Source organism: Lepidochelys kempii, chromosome 9, assembly GCF_965140265.1.
Source record: "Lepidochelys kempii isolate rLepKem1 chromosome 9, rLepKem1.hap2, whole genome shotgun sequence".
NCBI classification, from domain to species: Eukaryota; Metazoa; Chordata; order Testudines; family Cheloniidae; genus Lepidochelys; species Lepidochelys kempii.
In genome coordinates, this window is record NC_133264.1 from 88,061,662 (window position 1) to 88,088,201 (window position 26,540).

The 26,540-nt window shown below is 43.1% G+C and overlaps 1 protein-coding gene across 1 annotated transcript in view; it reads right to left on the bottom strand.

Moving 5' to 3' along the window:
* XIAP (X-linked inhibitor of apoptosis) overlaps nucleotides 1-18,414 on the bottom strand; it is a 61,106-nt gene extending 42,692 nt beyond the window's left edge. Inside the window, exon 1 of the mRNA XM_073361290.1 lies at nucleotides 18,326-18,414. The gene's annotated coding sequence lies outside the window, so the exon portion shown is untranslated. The remainder of the gene's footprint in view (nucleotides 1-18,325) is intronic.
* Nucleotides 18,415-26,540: the final 8,126 nt, after the last annotated feature.

Consider the following 26,540-nt stretch of genomic DNA (forward strand, 5'->3'; position numbering starts at 1 on the left):
AAGAAAACAAGAATATTAATAGTCATAGATCTTACACTACCCACATAATAAGCATCTTATGTTTAAGGTGTTTCATCACAACAACCACCACCTTAATACTAATTATTATTTGTATATATTACCATAGCACATAGGAGCCAGGTTACTCCAGGCTAGGGGTTGGCAGGGCAGACTTTGCTATGGGCCCTTTGCTAAAGGTCAGAGATGGAGGAGAGTGAAGCATGGCGAGAATCTACAACCATATCAATGAAAGAGAGGAAATATGAACAAATGAAAATATGGACAACTGTTTAAAGCAACTGAAAATGTTGTGTCAGCCCCCCCCCACACACACTCATTGCCACTCACAGGCAATACTCACCATGGCTGGGGCTAGAGAGTGGTGCTATGCAGAGGTGTTCCACAGCTGAAGTGTCCATAAGGACATCATTAAAAAGTTTCATGGAAAAGGAGTTTTGAAACTTTCACTTTCTGTTGTGATTGTAAATACAATGGATACATCTGTCTGTTTTATCTGCAGCTGCTGCTATTGTAGCCTTGAGGGGTATCCCCTCCACACCTGTAGAACGCCTGACTCTGATGCAGAGGAGAAAGAAGAGGACTAGAGATAATACATTCAGTGAGATCCTGTTAGCGCATGTTGCGTTTGTTGTGAACTCAGGACCTAGTGGGCCAACATGGTAGACAGCATGAAGAGGGATAGAAAGGAGAGGAGAAAGTGTATAAAGATCCAAGAATCCCATGAGAAGAGGGAGTGGGAGATGCATCAGGACATAATGGAACTTTTCAGGCAGCAAACACAAATGCTGCAGATTCTAGTTGACCTACAGGTCTAACAATCACAGGTCTGACTTGCCACCCTTGCAGTCCCTGGTGAACTCCATGGTGGTAGCTCGCTACAACTCTCAACAATCCACTTGGCATCATGGGTTGCATCCCTACCCCCACCACAGCAGACCGGTGGACAGTAAAGTTAACCACAGCTTCACATACACCAACCTATGAAAGTCACAGTTGATATACTTGTAGCCAAAATGGACTGCATTTCTGCACTGAAAGAGACAGAACCATTTGCTGCCTTTCTAAATTTAAAGTTCCATTCAGGTTTCAGAGTAACAGCCGTGTTAGTCTGTATTCGCAAAAAGAAAAGGAGTACTTGTGGCACCTTAGAGACTAACCAATTTATTTGAGCATGAGCTTTCGTGAGCTACAGCTCACTTCATCAGATGCATGCCGTGGAAACTGCAGCAGACTTTATATATACACAGAGAATATGAAAAAATACCTCCTCCCACCCCATTGTCCAGCTGGTAATAGCTTATCTAAAGTGATCATCAGGTGGGCCATTTCCAGCACAAATCCAGGTTTTCTCACCCTCCACCCCCCCACACAAATTCACTCTCCTGTTTCCATTCAGTTAATTTATGTTTTGAAATTTGTATTGTCCTTTTTTATTTACACATTGGGTTCCCCCCCCCGAACTGCTTTTGTCAGTCAATAAAACTCTTTTTTTAAAATAACCATTATTAGTTTACCACACATACTGAAGTATGCATAGCAGTACTCAAAGCACCCAGTACTTGTAAAGTGTCCAGCACCACAAAACTAAGAGGTTAGAAAAACACTCAATAATGTGGAAATGTACAAGCAAATGTACACTGCATAAGTCATAATTTCAGTTAAAAATAATGTAATAGTTATAAATGTGCAGCAAAATACAATAATTCATAGGTTCACTATACGACAATGTATAAATGTACAGCAAGTACGACACCATTCCTAAAAACCCACAAACCTTCAGGGCCAGAGCACAGTCAAGCACAGCACATTAATGTGGCTGAGACTGTTAAAGTACGCTTTCAAAGCCTCCCCCATGACCACACAGCTCCACACTGGACTCTTGTAATGGCCCTTGTGTCTGGTTGGTCAAACTCAGCAGACAGCCACCCTGCCTCCACACCAGCAACAACTCCCTCCCCCACAGCTGATACCATTATATACTAAAATGTAATTAGCAGAAATTTAGTTTGTTTCATAGCAGGTTCTGAATACAAATTATATTTTTCAGTGGCAGCACACTAAGTCAGGTTGCCAGACACTGCAAAATAGATAGAAGAAATTACAGTGCATCAGGACATGCCTGTGTTAAATCTAATTGATTTAAATAGTAGAACTATGGATGAACAAGCTTTATGAATTTGAGACACAAGGGACACAGAACTTTCTGCTTTGCATAAAATGCACAGAATGTTTCAATTTCAGAAATCACAGATGAATGAACGAGATACTGAGCTGGAATCAGTTATGCCAAACAAACAGATGAGCTATGTTAACAAGTTAGGTGAGAAAGGAACTGATTTGCTTTAAAATTTTTCCCATGGACTGTGAATCAGCTTTTAATTAGAGGTTTCAGAGTAACAGCCCTGTTAGTCTGTATTCGCAAAAAGAAAAGGAGTACTTGTGGCACCTTAGAGACTAACCAATTTATTTGAGCATGAGCTTTCGTGAGCTACAGCTCACTTCATCGGATGCATACTGTGGAAACTGCAGCAGACTTTATATACACACAGAGAATATGAAACAATACCTCCTCCCACCCCACTGTCCTGCTGGTAATAGCTTATCTAAAGTGATCATCAGGTTGGGCCATTTCCAGCACAAATCCAGGTTTTCTCACCCTCCACCCCCCCCACACAAATTCACTCTCCTGCTGGTGATAGCCCATCCAAAGTGACAACTCTTTACACAATGTGCATGATAATCAAGTTGGGCCATTTCCTGCACAAATCCAGGTTCTCTCACCCCCCTCCCAAAAACCACACACACAAACTCACTATCCTGCTGGTAATAGCTCATCCAAAGTGACCACTCTCCCTACAATGTGCATGATAATCAAGGTGGGCCATTTCCAGCACAAATCCAGGTTTTCTCACCTCCATCCCCACCCCCATACACACACAAACTCACTCTCCTGCTGGTAATAGCTCATCCAAACTGACCACTCTCCAAGTTTAAATCCAAGTTAAACCAGAACATCTGGGGGGGGGGGTAGGAAAAAACAAGGGGCAATAGGCTACCTTGCATAATGACTTAGCCACTCCCAGTCTCTATTTAAGCCTAAATTAATAGTATCCAATTTGCAAATGAATTCCAATTCAGCAGTTTCTCGCTGGAGTCTGGATTTGAAGTTTTTTTGTTTTAAGATAGCGACCTTCATGTCTGTGATTGCGTGACCAGAGAGATTGAAGTGTTCTCCGACTGGACCAGGCTGAGGTTGGTGGTGATTTCAACAATTTCCATCCCACCACCAACCTCAGCCTGGTCCAGTCCACACAAGAGATCCACTTCCTGGACACTACAGTGCTAATAAACAATGGTCACATAAACACCACCCTATACCGGAAACCTACTGACCGCTATTCCTACCTGCATGGCTCCAGCTTTCACCCTGACCACACCACACGATCCATCGTCTACAGCCAAGCTCTGCGATACAACCGCATTTGCTCCAACCCCTCAGACAGAGACAAACACCTACAAGATCTCTGTCAAGCTTTCTTACAACTACAATACCCACCTGTGGAAGTAAAGAAACAGATTGATAGAGCCAGAAGAGTTCCCAGAAGTTACCTACTACAGGACAGGCCTAACAAAGAAAATAACAGAACGCCACTAGCCGTCACCTTCAGCCCCCAACTAAAACCCCTCCAACGCATTATTAAGGATCTACAACCTATCCTAAAGGATGACCCAACACTCTCACAAATCTTGGGAGACAGGCCAGTCCTTGCCTACAGACAGCCCCGCAACCTGAAGCAAATACTCACCAACAACCACATACTACACAACAGAACCACTAACCCAGGAACTTATCCTTGCAACAAAGCCCGTTGCCAATTGTGCCCACATATCTATTCAGGGGACACCATCACAGGGCCTAATAACATCAGCCACACTATCAGAGGCTCGTTCACCTGCACATCCACCAATGTGATATATGCCATCATGTGCCAGCAATGCCCCTCTGCCATTTACATTGGTCAAACTGGACAGTCTCTACGTAAAAGAATAAATGGACACAAATCAGATGTCAAGAACTATAACATTCATAAACCAGTCGGAGAACACTTCAATCTCTCTGGTCACGCAATCACAGACATGAAGGTCACTATCTTAAAACAAAAAAACTTCAAATCCAGACTCCAGCGAGAAACTGCTGAATTGGAATTCATTTGCAAATTGGATACTATTAATTTAGGCTTAAATAGAGACTGGGAGTGGCTAAGTCATTATGCAAGGTAGCCTATTGCCCCTTGTTTTTTTCCTACCCCCCCCCTCCCAGATGTTCTGGTTTAACTTGGATTTAAACTTGGAGAGTGGTCAGTTTGGATGAGCTATTACCAGCAGGAGAGTGAGTTTGTGTGTGTATGGGGGTGGGGGTGGAGGTGAGAAAACCTGGATTTGTGCTGGAAATGGCCCACCTTGATTATCATGCACATTGTAGGGAGAGTGGTCACTTTGGATGAGCTATTACCAGCAGGATAGTGAGTTTGTGTGTGTGGTTTTTGGGAGGGGGGTGAGAGAACCTGGATTTGTGCAGGAAATGGCCCAACTTGATTATCATGCACATTGTGTAAAGAGTTGTCACTTTGGATGGGCTATCACCAGCAGGAGAGTGAATTTGTGTGGGGGGGGTGGAGGGTGAGAAAACCTGGATTTGTGCTGGAAATGGCCCAACCTGATGATCACTTTAGATAAGCTATTACCAGCAGGACAGTGGGGTGGGAGGAGGTATTGTTTCATATTCTCTGTGTGTATATAAAGTCTGCTGCAGTTTCCACAGTATGCATCCGATGAAGTGAGCTGTAGCTCACGAAAGCTCATGCTCAAATAAATTGGTTAGTCTCTAAGGTGCCACAAGTACTCCTTTTCTTTTAATTAGAGCAACCCAAGACAGACTGGCTTCATAAAGGGCTCGATCCTGCACAGGGTTACATGAATAAGCACAAAGCAAAAAGATGAGTAGGATTTAAATACTGACCGAAGTGTGGCAGCTTTATTAAAAGAAGAAGTAAAATTCAGACAAAAAGTAGCTTTTATAACAAAGGTCAATTTTATTTAACCCTTAAAATCATCTTTGTATCTAGGGATCACAAACAGAGATTGCTATGTCATGAATATATTTAAATAGAACTCGTTATAATTTAAGAGAAAGCGCAATATTCATTGCAAACTTTAAAAGATTACAGTATACCCATCAGCGTCCACAAATTACTGATTGATCCTAAGTAGGATATTGTACATAAAGTAATTTATTAAAACTGCAACTGTTAAGTACTCAAACTGAAGTTTGCTTTCCTGGTTAAATAGAAAATTGTCCAGAACATGACATGAAGAACAAAGTTGATTAACTGGCAAGAAATATACACCTTCGGTTTATATCCATCAATGTCATCAAAACTAGACAGAATTATGACTTCAGTATCTAGATCCCATTAAACACATTTTTTTAAATATATGTTGTCGCTCCAGTTAAGAAAATTTTGGATAGTTTTCAAGCCCAAAACTAACTCGGAGCATCCCAGGTTCTCTTATAACAGTTTAACGTAAGTGGTACATGCCCTGTGTTACAATTTTCACTTCTAAAAGAGGGATTTGCTCCCAAATTTAGATTTGAAAATTTCCCAATTAATAAAAAGAGCTAAAATGCTAATGACCTTTGTCACCCACTGAGGGTGCACTGCTGGGTGCTGACCAGCAATCAACAATAAATCCCATTGGACAGTTATGCAATGATAAAAAATAGATAATAGAAATATCCTATATCATACTATTGTTGCTGTGACTTCCCCTCCTATATGATGTAATCCCTGATCATCATCCAACCATTGCAACCTCTAGGGCCCTGCGCAGATGCAAAATTTGTATCCGTATCAAAGCTGCGATATGCAAAAATTGTCCACAGATATATAGTGGGTATCTGCAGATTTGCAGGACTCTACCAGTCATCATCTAATCACTTATCCATAATCAAATTCAGAATTAGATTAGTGGAGGAGAGAAGAGACTCCATTAATTAATCCCTAAAACAGGTTGCAATTTTTGAATTCTTATTGACACAAAAATAGAGGAAGGAAAGGAAATTTTACAATCTATCTTCCAGAGGTCAGAGCTACAGAACTAATTTACTATCAGCAACCCTTTTTAGATCACATCTATTGGACAAGAAACCTGAATCAGAGTACATTCTATTCCCCACCCCAAAATACCAACTGAGAAGTAATCTAATTAATAATAGTTTCCACATTAATTTTGATTATTAAAGCAAAGATTTTCAAAACTGACTTGTAATTGTAGATGCCCAATTTAAGGCTTATTAAAGAGATCTGGTTTTCAGAAAGTGGTGTATATTCACTGTGACAATGAGGGTCCAGAGACCACGGGCAGAACAGAAGGTTTAAACCAAAAATGAAAACTTGAATCAATTGATTCCATACTGTACTATTGTACTATAAATGTATAAAAAGAATAAGGTCTCAGGAAAGCTTGTAATGCTCTCAACTAGATGGTCATTATGAGATATGTTTACAGTCTGTGGTTGAATCTATGTATTTATTTATGTATATAGAAAACTGGTCATAATTTCAAGTATCAGAGGGGTAGCTGTGTTAGTCTGTATCCACGCAAACAACAAGGAGTCCGGTGGCACCTTAAAGACTAACAGATTTATTTGGGCATAAGCTTTCGTGGGTAAAAAACCCACTTCTTCTAGCTTATGCCCAAATAAATTGGTTAGTCTTTAAGGTGCCACGTGACTCCTGGTTGTTTTTAGTCATAATTTGTACAACTACCCCTCATAGCAGAATGGTGAGCAGTCAAGCAGGGAGGGACACCTCCCAAGTCAGGTATTTACATAAAACAAGCTTCAAGTAACCATCCATTGTCCAGCCCAGGAAAAAAGGCATGAACAGGAAGACAGACATCCTGGCTATCAAGCCAAGAGGGAATTTCCCTACTCTGAATAACCATGAGTCACCAGGGATTTAGTACACTTAGCACTTCAGTGTGGACACTACCTAGATACTGACGGGAGGGGTTCTCTAATCAGCATAGGTAATCCACCTCCCTGAGAGGCAGTAACTAGATCTATGGAAGAATCCTTTCAACAACCTAGTGCTGTCTACACCCAGGGTTAAACCAGTTTAACTACACCACTCAAAACCCTGGATTTTTCACACCCCTGAACAATGTAGTTAATCTCACTTAATTTTCTACCATAGCCCATGCCTGGGAGGGACGGCGGGGGAGGGAGGGGGAGGAATACTTTAAAACCAGGCTTGGGACTGCAAATTTTCATCCAGAACCTGAGGGATACACAGAGGGCTGTTTGTGAATATTGGATCGCTCCTACAATAAACGGGTATGCTGTGAAACTGTCTTAAAGCAATAGGTAACTTTATTAGGAAAGGTTTCAGAGTAGCAGCCGTGTTAGTCTGTATTCGCAAAAAGAAAAGGAGTACTTGTGGCACCTTAGAGACTAACAAATTTATTTGAGCATAAGCTTTCGTGAGCTACGGCATCCGATGAAGTGAGCTGTAGCTCACGAAAGCTTATGCTCAAATTGGTTAGTCTCTAAGGTACCACAAGTACTCCTTTTCTTTTTATTAGGAAAGGGATTTTATCTAATATGAAAGTTTAAAACCTGAGGTTGCCTTTTATGTTTATTTTCTATGTAATTTGTATGTTCGCTTCTACTTACTATTTCATCATTGAATCCCTCAAAACACAAAGTCGGGAAATATTATCCCCATTTTAGAGAGAAGAAAACAACCCAAAAAATAGGTGATTTACCTATATTCACACAGGAATCCTCTGGCAGAGCCAGTAACTGAACTTGGGTCTCCCAAATTCCAATCTAGATCTTTGCAATTATATAGGAATGGCAGGATACGGCCATAGCAGGGATGTGTGCACCCATGAGAGAGAGAAGTCATATATGACCACACAGTTATGAACCTGAGAGACAGGGAGTACTGGCTGTATCAACAATAAGATAAGCATGATAGGTATGGAAAGAAGATTTGACATGCAGGAGAGCTGTACACAAGTGGTACATTGGAGGACACGAAAGGTAGCAAGCTGAGACAGTGAGCATGGTAGTCAATGAGTGCAGGACTAGTGCTAGTTGATCAGGAAGATGGCAGAGCTAATTTAGGAGAGGATAAATTTACAGTGGAGAGTCTGCAAAGCCATGGGACTTTCACCAGAGGCATTTGGAGACACAAGAACAGACAAAACAGATATTGGGGGTCAGCTAGTGATAGGTGTAGTTGCGACAGGCTGAGACAACCCTTTGAAAAGAAAGAAGAGTTCACAGCAGTAGAGATTCAGCAGGCGGCGGACACACAGATGCCACAGGCAGAGAGAGCAGAATACAGGACTAAAGTGGCAGAGACACTATGAACACTCACATATTAGACATCGCAGAAAGCCAAGATAAAAAGGAGACATGAGCCAGTGCACAATGATGAATGAGGCGATCATCAGAAAGAGGGAGCTCAATGATGGAAAGATAACAAGTACTTAGTGAAGCACCTATTAGGCTGGTGTTTAGTGAAGACAAGGTTGATGGGTGAAGACCACAGTGATGGGAGATGTCAAATGAGAATATAAGAGCAAAAATGCAGAAGCTCAGGGGCTGGTGGAGAGTGCGGAAGCTGCAACTGCCATGAATGAAGGTGGAAGATTATGATAAAGGAAAGAGAAGAACCAAGTGTCAGACTCTGAAAGGAAGGAAGATGGTGGAATGTTAGATGATTTATCCCTTCCACATAGCCAGGAATCCGATGAAGTGTTGCTCAAAGGAGGATATTCAAAGAGAAGCTGTACAGCAGGTGCAGACGTCAGGAGAAGATAATCCCCCCCACTACGTCCTTTGGGGACAATTTGGAGTGAGCTATATTTGAGAGAAGAGGCCGCCTTCGGGGAGAACTGCTGTACAGGTGATGTCATTCAAAGGGGAATTCATGTTTCTGATGCAGTAAAATGTATGAAGTGAGTAATTAAGAAGCCATGGCTAGCAGTGATGTTTTTGGAGGGAAAAGGCATTCCGATGTTATGCAGAAAGTCAGAGTAGATGATCACAATGGTGCTTTCTGGCATTTAAAAAAATAACAACAACTATGAATCCCAGATGAAGCATGAGAAGGGGACTGATGAAGTAAAGACTAGAGAAGCAGAGATAGTAACATGAGGAAGGTGCAGAAGGTGAAAAGGGTGGAGTTAAGGGGAAGGCCAAAATTGGATAAGTTTCCCCATAAGTAACAAGGAGGCAGCATATATGGAAAATATATCTGTGATGGTGAGAAATGCCAGGAAAGGATAGAAGGGAGAGAGAAAAAACCCACACAGATGGTTTAAGTAGTAGATAGGGGAGATGCGAAGAAGGAAGAGACCACACAAATGTTATACCAATAAAATAAAAACCAGCAGGATCTTATTAAAGGGAAAAAGGCAAAATACCACATTTACTGTGAATACAGAAAGAATCATAGTAAGCAGTTAGTTATAGTTATAACATTCCATTCAATCTCATATTTATTCACACATTCATTCATAGATAAATCACTAGGATCATGTATGTGGCATGAACTGGAATCACAAACTCAAATTGCCTCACAGTACCTTCTTTTGAATAGGCTACATAGAAAGTGACACTGACGATTATCTTTCAGAGTAACAGCCGTGTTAGTCTGTATTTGCAAAAAGAAAAGGAGTACTTGTGGCACCTTAGAGACTAACCAATTTATTTGAGCATGAGCTTTCGTGAGCTACAGCTCACTTCATCGGATGCATACCGTGGAAACTGCAGAAGAGGAGGATTATGTTGGATCATATTAAAGAAGTTCTGTATTAAAATCAAATGAGTTTGATTCCCCAGAGTTTAAATTCCAGAGTATTACTAATTAAGAGGTCTCTTGGCTTTTGGTACTGTTTCTCTCCCTCTATGTGTGAAACTTGCAAGCTGCTAATTGCGTTAGTACATTCTAAGACAGAGTCTGTTCTCAAAGCAATTCACACAGAGAGAGACTCAAAGCAATATTCTGTAACAACAGAAACAGCACCCAGAGACTCCCCACCCTTTTGTTGCATTAACAATTGTGATTAAAATAGAGACAGAGGATGTATGTGGATGGATGGTTGGTGTGGAAAATAACTGAATGATCAGGGAGGTGCCAGCCTAAGAATCCAGTGTCCATGGGCTGAAGAAGGCGTCAAGTGGAAATAACCAGAGGACTCCCGGAGGGCACACTGGAATCCACCCAACAGCCTCAAGAATGGGAGAACCAAAGAACAATATAACATCTGGCAGCACGGAGCCGTCAGGAATGTGCTATCTGCTGATTGATTCAGCAACAGCATGATGAAGCAATTCCCATAGACTGGCATAGGAATAAATTCCTATAAAAATAGATTCTAGAAAGTGAGAACTTTGGGGGGTCTGATTCTGCAAACCAACTTCCAGGAGCATCAGATGAGCATCTGACAAGGCCCTGCTCCCTCCTCACATCCAGGCCACCTGGCCAGTGGGTTGGCATGAGCAACTCTAAAGCTGGTACCTATGATAACAACCTTGCAGAACATGTGTGTGTGTATGAATATGAGATTGAATGGAATGTTATAACTATAACTAACTGCTTACTATGATTCTTTCTGTATTCACAATAAATGTGGTATTTTGCCTTTTCCCCTTTAATAAGATCCTGCTGGTTTTTAATTTATTGGTATAACACATAGACGAAATGTAGTACAGGGAGTAATGGTAAAATACAACTGATCAGCACGTCAATTAGGTAGATGTATTAGTCATCACTAAGTTGTTTTCAAAGAGATAAATTAATGCAATTTTATTTCTTCTTTTGGAGCCACATAGTTTTTAGCTTTATCATCATGTCCCAATTTCATTTTCAAGCTCAAAAAAGTATTGAGTCAATTGCTATTTAATCATATATTTATGCTGCACAGTAAAGTTTAATGTACAAGTCTGCATTTGGACCTATTATCTTAGCTCAACTATGTCTTCTTGAGTTCAAGGAATGCGCAAATTCATGAAAAATTGTCAGTGTTTTCCTTCCTAAGCAGCAGGTTTACCTAGATTAAGAATGATTTAGCCAGCTCAGTGCCCTAAAGTGCATTAACTACATGCCTCTGTGCAAATTTACACAACTGCTCTTTGAATATTTTACATAATTTCTTATTTTACTTTATTCACAGTTAAACACTTTTCTTGAAATGTGTTTACTTTTTTTGAGAGACACTTTCCTAAGCCCCTTGGGGAAAAGATTTAAGCTCTGCCAGACATTGATCATACAGAGGGAGTATCGTGGTTTTGCTTTACATAAGACACAAGACAGTATGTGGCAACAAGTAAATGGCCATCTAAAGATATAGAGACAGAGCAGTTATTCATTTAACTTTCTTTTCCTGTAGAATACACTTCAGAAATTTAGTGGATTTCTCCACCAATGACTAAAATTAAAGGCTAACAAACAAAATTGTCACCTATGCTTAAAGTGAACGCAGTTTGGAGTATGTGATTGGGATAATTCAAGCTTTCTGGAAGTTCCGAACTAAGGCTGGCAATATATGCATGAAACATCCCACTCTCTTAGCCCTGGTCTACACCGGGGGGGATTGATCTAAGTTACGCAACTTCAGCTACGTCAATAACGTAGCTGAAGTCAATGTACTTAGATCAACTTACCATGGTGTCTCCACCGCAGTGAGTCGACTGCTGCCGCTCCCCCATAGACTCTGCTTGCGCCTCTCGTGGCGCTGGAGTACAGGAGTCAACGGGAGAGCGCTCGGGGATTGATTGCTGCCTGCCGATCCGGCGGGTAGTGAAGACATACCTTTAGTAGACATTGATTCTCCTGGGAAAGATTAGTGGGTTCTACTGACTCTGCTACAGATAGCTCACTATCCTACAGAGATAAAAGGGAGTTGGGAATCATTCTCTACATAAAGCTACTTTAGAGCAGAGGCTGAGTAGTCCTGAAAAAGGAATTCAGGGACCAACCAAGCCTGAGGAAAAGACTTGGGCTGGATTTTATGTTTCATTTCTAATTCCTTTATTCCTGTGAATAAAGCCAAAACCAAGAAGGGACTATGTTTTTACCCTCTACAACTTGTCTGATCTGTGGGCTGGTCTATGCTGGGAATTTACATTGATATAGCTACACCGCTCAGTGTGTGGATTTTTCAGATATTTTTCAGATTTCTGTAAGACAGATATAGAAAGACAACAGAATTAACACCCCTGAAATGCATGGAGGCAGTTTACACCTCTCTCAGGAGCTCACAAGAAATTGGGGCTCTGTTATTTGGTTTTACTCACATTCACAAGGCCTGGAAGCTTACTTTTAAGTGCTCTTAAATTCTACAAAACTAATGCATGAATCTCCAATACACCAAGTAAAGTTTCCTATCCCCAGTGGTGACTGGACAAGTAGATTTGTCAAGTGCTGATTTAAAACATAATGGTCATGCCCCAACGTTTTTTGGTTGTTTACCTTATGTCAGGTGATTCAGTCCTCCTGTTTCCCTCCCATGAGTGCCCTGAACTGGATTTTTCAGTCAATACTTCTACCTGATAAGATACCATTTCTAGGGATAGCCCAGTGGTTTGAGCATTGGCCTGCTAAACCCAAGGTTGTGAGTTCAATGGGCCATTTAGGGATCTGGGGCAAAAACTGGGGATTGGTCCTGCTTTGAGCAGGGGACTGGACTAGATGACCTCCTGAGGTCCCTTCCAACCCTGATATTCTATGATTCAAATACAGGAATACATTTTTTCCCCCTTTCTTCCCCTCTGCTGTCTGAACTCTTGCCCTTCTTTGGACATTCATGCCCTTCTTACCCCATTTCCTTGTCATCACCCTCACCTACCGTAGATGTGATATCAACAGATAGAAAATGTGACTAGTGCTTTAGTGTCTAATGTTAGTTCAGCTACCAGTGAACCCTAATAGGACTGCATACTGAATTGCCCTGAAAACATGTCTTGGATTGGTTTTGCAGGTGCAAAGCAGCCTGAAATAAAGCCTACCAACCAAAATATTAGAAATCAAACCAGTCAGATAATGTTTGTCAGTAACAGAGATATCTTTTTAAAAGTTTCTCATATATCAGTGGGAGCAGTCATTAGAAACTCTTTTTGCTTTTACTTCTAAGAACACAGGGCAAAGTCACCAGAGTTCCGGAACTAGTGCTGGCCTGTTTCTTTGTTCACCAGTTTGGCTGACATTCTATGTGCAGTTTTCTGTCACAGAAGTAGTTAGTGTTCCATGAGTAACATCAAACAAAAACACAAGCCATGCATGTAGCTAGCTACAGGAAGCAAGAAGAAAAGGAGTACTTGCGGCACCTTAGAGACTAACCAATTTATTTGAGCATACGCTTTCCTGAGCTACAGCAAATCTATTAGTCTCTAAGGTGCCACAAGTACTCCTTTTCTTTTTGCCAATACAGACTAACACGGCTGTTACTCTGAAAGGAAGCAAGTAGAAATCCTAAAAAAAAAAAAATACAGATTAATCTTCGTTTACTGATTGCACCATATAAAAACAAAACAGCCTTTTACATTTGCAATCACAATATGAAAGAGAAACTAACAGGCTACAGGAAAACCAAAATCCAGTTCATAAATAAATATAATTTTTTCAATGCCTTTAATAAGGCAGCAGGAAGAATAATCCATTTGACATTTTGACTTGGTAAGGGGTTTTTGGTATTTTTCGAGATGGCCTAAACTTGGCAGAATTGGAGTTCCCAACTGTTTTTGTTCCTTAAATGAAAAGCCCAACAAAACAACATCCTATATATTAGGATAGAAGTCATGTTCTGTTCAATGCTCTACAATGACAATACTTCCTTGGAAAGTGTTATTTTCAAGTAACATGACAAAAGAGAGGTGCTCAGCCTGCATCTTTTTAAAAGAAGATTAGGAACAATATAGTCTGTTTTATTAAACTGAAATCTCTCATATTAATAAACACTGACATTAAAAAGACAGTAAAACCCATATGAATATTTTCTAGGGACTTAATGATCTTAAGAGATAAAATAATGTAGGATTTCTAGTAATAAATTAGATTTTATGCAGTTCTATCCCTAAAACCACATTCAAGGACAAAATTAAATACCCTTAAAGGAAATACAATTTTACACAAACAGTTGGAAATGTGGAAAACTGTGTCAAAAGCAATAATTAAATATTTATTTAACCCATTTATAGCACATCCAGCACAAAAATCTAAACATCAGACAATAAACCCGTGAATTAAAAATCAAAGTATGAAATATTTGGAGAGAAAAATCAGAGAGAAAGAATGAACCAGGAAAAATACATAACCTGACTACGCAAATAATCTTGTAAATAGCAAACATCTCTCAAAAAGAAAAGGAGCACTTGTGGCACCTTAGAGACTAACAAATTTATTTGAGCATAAGCTTTTGTGAGCTACAGCTCACTTCATTGGATGCATTCAGTGGAATTTTGCAGATACAGACTAACAGGGCTGCTACTCTGAAACATCTCTCAGAAATAGAAGGAATCAGGAGAGTGGTAGCTGAGCCAAAACGAAGAAAGGATTTGGCAGGAGAAAGTGGGTATAGGTGCAAAGGACTCGAGAATTGTTGAATGAAAGTTTGAGTTACATTTGCAAATTGCAAAGATCTATATTGTGTCATATTGTATCAGGACTCGAACTAAATTTGCAGAAGAGCTGGAGAGAATATGAACAATTATTACGTTCTTTGCTCAGGGAGCTGGCAGAGAAGCTTGGGAAATACATATTTATTTTAATTTGAACAAGAAAGGCTCTATGTTTCCATCTCTCTATAAGAAAACCCAATAAAGTTCATACAAAGCAGACAGATTAACAGTGGGATTTATTCCTAAAAGAATAGCAGGAGCAGTTTTCGACCCTGCCAATCTGAGAGGTGTTTTAGAAATGTTTGGTCTTTTTTTTGTTTACACTGTGAAATCATGGTCATGTTTTTAATTCCAAATTAATGACTCTCAAAGATGAAATACTAATACCTTCACAAGAAGATTTCACCTATTTGCAGGAATTTTCAAGGGCAAAACTAGATTTAAATAAGTAAACGGAATCAGATCAAGAAAAAGGAAACAAAATTGTGATTAATCTTTCTTCTTCCTGCCCCATAGGGGAAGACCTTAGAGTCTCCTTTTTATACTGTCCCACAAGATTTCTTAGATTTTTTTTTATCTGCTCTAATGGCACATAATTTAGTAATCTATAAACAAAATAAAGCCTCTATTTTGGTTATTAATCCTGTAATGACATCAGAAAATTAGATATCAGTCTTCTGAAATGTAATATTTATCTGTTCAAAATCATCTTTTTCATCCTTATTTCTAAACTGATTTTTTTTCCTGTATGCTACCCCAAGTTTTCTAAGGGACCATGCACCCTCAGATCCCATTAACTGGTAAACAGTTTGTAGCTTCTTTTACAGAAAATCTACTATATATGAAGGTCAGCACAACAAGTTTCAGGTTATCCATTGGCAGAGAGCTACATTTTGACAAACTTCCAAAACCTGAGGTTTCAGTTATCCTGTTAAATAAAAGTGAAGTTGTGCACTTGACTCCAATGGGAGTTGAGGGTTTCCACTGTAGATACTTTGAAGCCTGCTAAGAAAATGGTTAAAACAATCCTGTTTGGGGTTTTCTTTGTATAGAAACACCTTTTTTATGAATAATTTTAAAAAAATTATTCAAACCCAAAAACCTTTATCAGAATTTAGTTTATTCAAATATTTTTATTACCTTATGAAAATAAATTATGTGACAAAAAATTAAATAGCATGATTACTTAGGAGCCAGTCGCAGGATCAGAGCCATAATTAACAGTCTTACCCCTCTGTAATTTCCAATGGCCAATGCTTTAATAGAAAACATCTCTCTGATCTTGCTATTTGAGACTGCTAAAGCCTCTAGAAAGGCAGGTTCACCAAGAAAAGTATTCCTGTCCTTGCGCTATAGAAATATCAGCACCCTTAGAACTGGATTTCAAAAAAGCAATCCCCTGACTAAATTTATTTTCTTGTGAGCTATAAAACATTAGTTCTGAGACTTTATTGAACCAGACCTTTTCAAAGTGAACTTTGACTTTTTTTGTTGTCTTTGATACAGCAGTATCTTGAAAACATTTCCTCATTTCAAAGAGACTTTGGCTTATGACACACACTAGTTTGCTTGTGATTTCATACTATTTTACTTGCTGCTTTAATCCTCTTCATTTTTAGCTATTTAATAAATATCCATAATATTTTATAAACAGCTGCATATACAGAAGTGTTACTGTTATAACTCTTCAACCTTTCAGGTCCGGAAGATTAACAGGAAGAAAAGCAACTCTTTAAATGACCTTACCCTTAAATGAGCTACAAGCCAATAGGGAGACACACAAGTACAGATAAACCAGAGGCATAAATGAGGTTGAAAAGTCAGGTGTACTCCAGACGTGTGGACAAATGGCATGCAATGCATTATGTACTTAGATTCATAGATACTAAGGTCAGAAGGGACCATTATGATCATCTAGTCCGACCTCCTGCACAACGCAGGCCACAGAATTTCACCCACCCACTCCTGCGAAAAACCTCTCACCTATGTCTGAGCTATTGAAGTCCTCAGATCATGGTTTAAAGACTTCAAGGAGCAGAGAATCCTCCAGCAAGTGACCCGTGCCCCATGCTACAGAGCTACATGCTCTGCCCTGGAGGAAAATTCCTTCCCGACCCCAAATATGGCGATCAGCTAAACCCTGAGCATATGGGCAAGATTCATCAGCCAGATTTAATAATTTTATTAAGATAATGTTGAAATAAGAAACAGTACAGAGTTCAAGCATAGAAGTTTCTGGTTGTCAGGGGATAAGGTACAGATTATCAAGGGATGCGAAATTCGATTTAGGAGCTGGTGGAGTAAGGATTACGTAAAAATCTGCAATCTCCCCGACTGGGGGTAAAAGTTTAACCGGTCAAAGTACAGACATTGATATATGGGGGTAAGCTATCCACATACCGGCTATGTTCAGGTGCGGAATATAGTGAGTGGCTACGATAGCGGGGATGGGTCTACCCTCATTTGGTGGGTATTTAATGTTCAGTGGGTTTATGGTTCCAGTTCATACGGTCCAATGGGGAAAGCCTCTCAGTCCCTTTCCCCGTGGGTGCACGATGTCGTTTCTTTCCTGGGTAACTCAGATCCCAGCCCACCTAATATCCCATCACAGGCCATTGGGTCTATTTACCACGAATATTTAATTACCAAAACCATGTTATCCCATCATACCATCTCCTCCATAAACTTATCGAGTTTAATCTTAAAGCCAGATAGATCTTTTGCCCCCACTGCTTCCCTTGGAAAGCTGTTCCAAAACTTCACTCCTCTGATGGTTAGAAACCTTCGTCTACTTTCTAGCCTAAATTTCCTTGTGGCCAGTTTATATCCATTTGTTCTTGTGTCCACATTGGTCATGAGCATAAATAATTCCTCTCCCTCTCCGGTGTGTATATATATATACACACACACTGGTTAATGCAGTAAAGCGATAGGCGAGACATGTGCCAAGTCCAACACAGCCCTGCAATTTCGGATGCAGATAAATCCCGAGGGCTCTACACCCCTCTGCCACAGTTGGAAATGAGAAGTGAGGGAACCTTAGGATGGCTCCAGTTTATCCAGGTAACAGAACTCTCTGGGGGACTCAAGCTGGATCTTAGGGGGTGTCCATACATCAGGTAATGCCCGAAGATTTGTGCGTCCTTTAATTTTACAAGTTTGTTTCCATATTACAAAGTATTAGAAGGTGTGTGTGTGTGGGGGGGGGGTCCTTGAAAAATCACCAAAAAAAAAAAAAAAGTGTGATGTAGTTGTGATGTAGTTGACGCTGCACCAGCAGTAGGGAAAATGAGAGTCCCTGCCCCCCGCCCCCCGGGGAACCCCACTGAGAAGGGGGGTCAGGATCAGAGTCTCTGCCCCGCCCTCCCGGGCGTGCCCTACTCAGGAGGGGCGGGGGGGAGGGAGTAAAGCTCCCCGCCGCCCAGGACACCCCCGGAGGGGCGGGAACACTCCTGCCCGCCACGGCACTGTCCTGAGGGGGGGAAGTAGTGTCCCGCCCCCTGTAGAGGGAGCCCAGAGACGACCCCCCCCCCCCCGTCCCCGAGCTGACCCGTCCCTTGCCGTCGGAACTAGCAGGCGGCAGCGGCCCCTTCCCCATGTCAAACTTACCGCACGGGCTCCGCTAGCCCGCCGCCCGCAGCCCCGCACGCCGCCCGGGTCAAGAAGCCTGCGAGAAGATGGCGGCTCGCGGCCTCCTATCTGCCGGGGGCGGGGGCTGAGGCCCTGAGCCCGTTGGCGTGGGGCGACATCTAGCGGCGGCAGGGGGAAGCGCAGGTGGAGAGCCTGGCTGGCCCGGGCCGCCCCGGTCACTGGAGCAAGGGGGCGGCTGCTGCTGGCCTCGCAGGGTCAGTGCCTGGCCGAGTGGAGAGCGGGAAGGGAGGGCTCTGCGGGGAGAAGCCCCGACCCCGGCAGGAGCTTAGGGGAGAGGAAGGCCCGACCCCGGCAGAAGCTGCGGGGCTGAAGCGCCGACCCCCCTCTGTGCCGAGCTGGCCTGAGCCCCCCTCTCTCCCGTCCCCCCCTGTGTGGAGCTGGCTCTCATTCTCAGGGCTCTGGAGAAATTCAGCTCAAATCTGTCCGCCTTGGTATGTTCATTTTCCCCATCTTGACACAGCCATGAATGGATTTAGCCGAGGAGGCAGGGTTAGTACTGGCCCCCTTTGGCAGGTGGGATCTAGGGCACGCGGTGGTGACGTGACTTTCCCAAGGCTAAGCAGGGAGTCTGTGGCAGAGCAGAGAACCAAACCCAGAACACCTGGCCCCCAGGGCTGTGCCTTAACCACTAGGCAACCCTTCCTACCCCAAGGAGAGGGAGCCTCCTCTGCGCTTTGAGTGTATGGGTGGGCCAGGCACTAGACCGAGCCACCAGGAGGGGAGAGTAGAGAGAGAGATGGGAAAAGGGACATGGATGGGAAGTAAGAAGGGGGAAACATCAGGAAGGGGAGCAAGGACTTAGAGAAGAAACAAGAGAGGGGGAAGACTCCCCACTGCTTGTCCCTCGCAGCTGCCACTTTTCCACTGCCATCAGTGGCCCGCAGCTCCCAAAGAGGCCCCAAGCAGGTGTGAAGCAGAGTGAAAGTAATGTCTATAAACTGGGCTGTTAGTGAAGACAGCTTGTAGCTGAGTGTAATGATTTTAATAAACTGTAATTCATGATAATGTAATTATGTAGTTCATTACTATTTTAATGATGACGTTAAGATACCAATGACAGACACACATTCAATAAATAGAATATGAAAAGTGCATAAATATACTGAAAATTGCCAGTTGGGGGGGGAGCTGAGCCCCCCCCCAAACACACACACACACACACCTTGCCCTTAAGGCAGGAGGGGGCAGAAAGGAGTGAGTGGGAGGGAATCTGGGGGAGGGGACAGAGTGGAGGCAGGAAGGGGTGGGGCTGGGGCCTTGTGGGAGCAGGCAGAGCCGGGATGCGGGACCCACTGGCAAAACCAAAAGTCAGCACCTATGATGGGATGGGGAAGAGAAGGGGATAGGGGAAGCGGGAGCCTAGCATGCGGATTGCCTTGGCAACAGCTGGGACTCCCCTGTTAAGCAGGCCGATCAAACTCTCACCTTGATAAGCCCCACCTCCCCTGCATCTCTACCACCCTGATGAGCCTCCTCCCAAACACCCTCCTCACTGAGCCCCAACCACCTACACCCTCCCCAACCAAGCTCCAATCACTTTCACTTGGTTCCCCCTGCAGACTCCAATTGCCCCTGCACCTGGAACCTCCCTGTGCATCCAGATCCCACACTGAGCTGCCTGCACCCAGACTGCCCCACACAGAACCATCTTACCCTCATCTGAATTCCCCCACGCTAAGTCCCTCTGCACTTGGATCCTGCTGCCAGGCTGAGCCTCCCTGCCCACATCTGGCAAGTTTCTGTGGTAGGCATGGCTCTTGTGCTGTGTCAAGGTCAGGTTCAGCCTCACTGCCAAGTCCCTGTCCTGGGGGGTATTCTCCCACCTCAGTGTCCTGTGCTCCCCACTGCCATGGTGGAACTTCCACATTTATTTATTGTACAAAAAAAAAAATTACAGAATTTTAAAATATTATGCGCAGAATTCCCTCAGGAATATGGGGCGCTGTACAGCTATGATGGTGGGACTATGAAGGGGGTGCTGGACACTAGGGATCTTTGGGTGTGGGAGCTGGGCAGGGGGTATCATATGCATGGTGCTGTGCAGTTGTGGTGGGAGGTCAACGGGAGGGGTCTCTGGGCAGGGGGTGCTGGGCATAGTGGGTCCAGGGGCATTGGGCATAGGGATTTGTGGAGGAAGTATGTAGGTGAGGGGGTGGTGGCATAAGGGCAGGGCACTGGGCAGGGGGGCAGTGTAGAAGGGGCATGCTGGCAGTGTAGGGCTGGGCGAGCCAGTATGCGTCTAGCAGTTGTGGGTTTGTAAACAGTGCTGTTGTGCTGGGCTGCGTGGGGCCACTCCTGCTGCGCTATGCCTCATTGCCCTCAACCAGCCCCTCGCTCTGCGGACTGGCCCCCATCACATGCCCTATTTCCCCAATGGGGGCCCACAAATATGTTTGGTGCCGGGCCCACAAAAAGTTAATCCGGCCCTCTCTGGGAGGGGCAAACTGGCCAGGCCACAGCAATTCCGGGACGCAGGGCAGAACAGCCAATGGGCTGCCGCTGCGCATTGTACAGGGCAAGCTGGAGCCGGGCCCCATGCTGGCCCAGCGTGGCCTCACCACATGGGCATGGAGCTGGACTACGTGCGGCAGCTGGTGCATACGCGCACAAGCCGCATGGACGCAGTCTGCCTGACATTTGGGCGGTGCTGTGCCTGCATTGTCTGGTGCCCAGCGAGCTGCAGGTTGAGCGGCTGAGTGCACTTTTCTGGCACAGCCAGGGCTTCCACATGCCCACCTGGCTGCCTTCACTGCTGCTGGTACCAACCCACATGCACTAGGAGCCCTGTGGCCTGCCCTGGCAATTTAAAAGGGCCTGGGGCTCCCAGCTGCCGCTGTTACCATGGCAGTGGCGGCGGCAGGGGCCCATGGGCAATTGCTCCCTTTATCCCTCCCCCCCATCAGCTAGTGTGTGTTGGGGAGACTGGGAGCTCCTTTCCTGCTCTGACCTTTCCTTTCTGTGTCTTGGGCCTAGCCCCTGTGCCTGAGCATCCCAATGGGATCACAGCAGATTAGGGTTACCACCTGGCCAGTATTTGACCAATCTGGCCGGTGTTTTTTATTTTTAATGGATTTGCTAGTTGCCAAAAAAATAATTTAAACTGCTGTGTTTTTTTACGCGGGGCTAAAAATTTGCATTACCACAATACACTGGGATGTCTTACTTTAAAAGTTTCTGTGTCTAGCTAAAGATGATACAGTGTTCCCACTTCTGCAGTTTAAGCGATAAACTGTGGATAATACAGCAGTTGTCTGCCCACCAACACGCAAGCATGCTGTGCATGTGTGTAAGAGAGGGTTTGAGTCACCCAAGAGTGAGGAGACATGCAACGTTATCAATCTTATCTATATGTGTTCTCGCTCTAGATCAGCGTTTCTCATATGCGGCCACTAGGGGCTTTTCTTGCGGCCACAGCCTTCTGGGCTGTGATGGGGGGGGCAATGTAGCAGCCCCTCCGACTCCCTGTTGCTCTCCGGATGCACTGCCTTGGTGTTGATTGCTGGGGCCGCCAGCAGTGGTTGGGCCCTGCCCCCCTTTGGAGACACCTGGGGTACAATGCCGAAGGAGAAGGCAGCCAGTGAATTCCCCATCTTCCCAGGGGCAGTGGGGCTCAGGCTTTGGGCTTCAGCCCTGGGGTGGTGGGGCAGCAGGCTCTGGCTGAGGGCTTCGGGCTCCAGCCCTGGGCTGAAGCTGCTCAGCGGCATGGCCCAGCCTCCAGCTGCGGGGCTTCGGGCTCCAGCCCCTGCTGGTTCCCTGACCCCCAATCCAGGGCTTAATTTGTCCCCAGGCTTGGCAGGGCTGAGTAAGTCTTCTGTGAAAAGTGATACTTGTATGTTTGTTAATACCACTTTTCACAACAGACTCACTAGTTAGCAATAAATAAATTACAATGATTTGGACGTGTATATGTGCATATTTATTTGTTTTCTCTAAAGCTAATTAAGTATTTTAGGAAAAAGTGTGAGAGTGGCCACCAGCAAGAGTTGGTGGCCACACTGTGAGGTCACCAACATTTTTTTCCTGAGAACACCTGCTTCTAGATACTATAAGTGGCTATTGAAGTGGGGGTTGCAGAGTTGCCTTGTGGTTGGGGGTTTGCGTTGTGATGGGTTTGCCTTGTGAGGGGTGCCTTTTTTTTTTCCCTTTCAAAGATGGTAACCCTACAGCAGATGACCTCAACCCACCTAACTTCTTGCATGCCTGTAGGTTGAACTCTGCTCCCTGCCTTCATTTAGCACCTTTCCCCTCATAGACCCTCCCCACTGTTGGCACAAGAACCTTCTCCTCTGCAGCCCCTGTAATCTGGAGGAGTCTCTCACCACAGCCCCTGTTTTCAAATTTCACCTGAAAAAATCTCTGGCCTCACTTTTCTCTCCCTCCACTTCTGGTTTTTTATATTATAGTGTTGCATCTTCTTCATTTCATTATGTAAGGCATCTGGGGATACAGGTGGTGCACAAAATGCTCTCCCAAATAAAGTTGAATTGTATTCAATGGTATAGTATTAGGGTCTGCTTGATTGTCGAAACCATTACTAATACTACACGTGTCATCTTCATTCCCATGAATACTCCTACATGAGTAAAGGTTTGGGTATAGGGACCTTAGTTACCACTTGTTGATAGACTGATGTCTTGAGTTTCTCAAATGAAAGGTGTTATAATAGTGCAAAATGTTATATGTATTTATTATGAAATTCATATACCTGTCTTAAATTGCCATATAAGGGTTCTGCAAATGTCAGTGGGCTAGTAGAAAATGGTCTTTAATAAACATTCAGATAAAATTATTCTGGAAACACCTCTTAAGTGGTCACTGAAAACATGAATTTGTGTATTGGAGGTGGTTCTCAGTGTAGTTTTGACTGTATTAACACCAAATTTCCTTATCTCTAATACAGGATTATGTTATTATTATTGGCACAGATGGTAGCACCCTCTATTATTAAGGTTGCCTGACATTTCCTTTATGAGATCCTGTTTTCCAGTGGTGCTGTAACAATTTTTATCGTGGGGGTACTGAGAGCCATTGAACCAAACTGTAAATGCTGTATATGATCGAAACCGCTTCAAGCCAGGGGGTATGGCAGTACACCTAGTTCCAGCACCTATGCTGTTTTCAGTTGCTTATAACTTTGCCAAGTTTTAACCATTAGGGCTGACATTTTTACAGCTTGGTGTATGTCTCAAACTGAATTATTCTGGAAAGTTTCAGGCAAAACAATTTAGGCATTTCATTAGAATGAGGCTATGGAAAATAGAATTTTTTAACATGGCAAAATAATGTAACCAACTTTTGTTTGGGAAGCTTGAGGGCTCTCATGCTTTGATATGGAGACTTGAAATTTGGCAGGGGAATTGGCTTTTTGTGGGGATCTGTCTTTTGCTATCCAAGTGAAAATTCACCCAAATTTGGTCAAGTTATAAGCCTCTGAAAAGTCTCAGTTTGTACATGCTCAGTAGAGACTTGCTGGTGCTTTGAAGCTAAATTCCCCAAAGATTCTGGCTGGACAGGGAGATTGGGACCAGTATCTGGGGGGAGTCTATAGGACTACTCACATGTAAAATTATACAGATGTCTAAGTATGTCAGGCTCAGGGCCTTACATTGAAAGCTCTTTAACGTGGGAACCGTCTCTCATTATGGCTAAGTCAACATTTAGCATCTATGTGAGCTGGGAGATTTGACTGTTAAAATTGTGAGATGCTAAAAATAGCAGTGTAGCCAGAGTAGTACAGGCAGGGGTTTGGGCTATCTGCCTGAGTATGTACCTAGGGGCCAGGATGGGATGTATTTAGGTAGCCAGCCCGAGCTGCCTCCTGTGCTGTCCCAACTACACTGGTATTTTTCGTGAGCTGTAGCTCACGAAAGCTCATGCTCAAATAAATTGGTTAGTCTCTAAGGTGCCTCAAGTCCTCCTTTTCTTTCAGCTTGAGCAGAGCTAGTGTAGGTAGATCTACACAAGCTGGGAATCACACCTCCCAGCTCAAATGTAGACATAGCCTATGTGTTTGTACAGCACCTAGCATAATGGGGTACCAATCTTGGGTGAAGCCTCCAAGTGCTACTATAATAGAAATAATAAATTTCCTTACATCATTCACCAAGTTAATGACAGGAATTTTAAAATGTAAATACAAATCTCTTTTTTCAAACTTAATTTCAAGGCACTTCAGAACAAAAGAAAAAAACCTTATGTCATGTATCAGATATGGACTGGTTACAGAGCTTCCACCCAGAAAGACACATGACAATGTGTTGCCTTTAGATATCTTCAATACGCTGCCAGCTATGGCTGTTCTCAGCTCAGATAAGGTATGTTACACATGGTGCTAGCTAGTGGCTAAACATTATAATACAGTTTAACATTCCATTGCATCTCCCCCTTTAAGTTTCACATTCCTACCAATTACCAAACTTACACTATCAAACTATTTTTAAAGTTCAGTACAGATCAGTCTGTTAAGCTGAATCACACTGGTTTTCTAAGTACACGACCTGCACGCATAACAACTTTGTCATCTGGCTGTCCATTAGTTGCAATGACTGGCTGTGGTTGATTTGGAGTCTGAGTCTTCTTCTTGGTCCACATCCACCACCTGTAGAGTTTTCTCTGTTGATTGTTCTTTCTAACAGACATCTTGTAGATGTTGACAGTTTCTGCTGAACACTCCACTGTTGGTCTCAATCACATAGGATCTGGGAAATGAATTCTTTTTCTTTACAATAGCTGGAATTCTCCATCCTTTTTCTCCATCCAGTTTGTCACAAACATGGTCACCAGATCTGGCAGTTCTCTAACTGAGTGATGCCTGTTGTAAAAGTGTTTATAAGCTCTTTTTGCCTTTTGATCTGATATAGCTAATTTCTTCATATCTGGCCACTTTGGAGATAGATTTACTGTTCTGACTTTGGAAAAGAATCTGAGTTGTCTTCCCATCAGGAGTTGTGTTGTTGATCTGTAGCTGAGAAGACCAAGAAATGGATTTTCCAACTGTAGGATTTTCTTGTCTGTTCATCTCTCTCTGCCTCTCCATTCACTTGTGGGCAATGTGGACTGCTAGTATTATGGATAATAATACTATTTCATTTGGAATGACTTACATTCCAGTGCAGTGAATTGTGGTCCATTGTCCATCATTGGTTGATCTGGAATACTGAAATGAGCAAAAGTGCATTAAATTTTTCAATAACACTGCAATATGTTATGTCTTTCAAGTACATTATTTCGATATACCTGGAAAAATAATCCATTACAACTAGGTCATGATGTCCTCTGAATGCACATAAATCTGTAGCTAGCCTCTTCCAAGATCCTTCTGGTACAGGTGTAGTTATTAAAGGATCTTTGTGTTGTGTTAATCTGTTAGTTCTGCAATATCCATATGCAGATACTTTATTTGTTATGTCCTTACTGATGCCCACCCAGCACACTGACTGGTTGGCTCTTTCACAACATTTAGGTAGGCCTTGATGTCCTTCATTGATGAGGTCTAGGATTTCTCCTCTCATTTAGTTTGGAATTATAATGCAGTCACCTTTAATCATGAGTCTATTTGACTCGCTTAATAGTGCACGTACCACGAAGTAGTCTCTTGTCACTTCCTTAGTGTTCCTTCAATACATTAGGGCAGTGGTTCCCAAACTTGTTCCGCCGCTTGTGCAGGGAAAGCCCCCACGGGCCGGGCTGGTTTGTTTACCTACCATGTCCACAGGTTCGGCCGATCGCTGCTCCCAGTGGCCGCAGTTCACTGCTCCAGGCCAATGGGAGCTGCTGGAAGCGGCGGCCAGTACATCCCTCGGCCCGATGCATTGGACTTAAGTGATGCATTGGACTTAATAGTTCATTCAGTGGTTTTGTCACTGTAGGAAGGTCTTGTAATTTACCATCCTCAGTACATGTCTCAGTTCTGGTGCATTTGTTGGTGGATTAAGTTCTCAAACTGCTTTTACTTTCTCAGGGCTAGGACTGATTACATTTTGTTTATTGTTTGTCCCAAAAACTTAGTTTGGGGTAGGCAGAAACGGCATTTTTCCTTGTTTAGCTTTAGGCGAGACAAACTGAATAGGCTTAGAACTTCAGTGAAAGTTTTGTTGTATTCTTTCACTGAAGAAACATATATCAAAACTACAACTCCATTTGTGTTCATTTACAGTTCTGCCACATTTTTTTG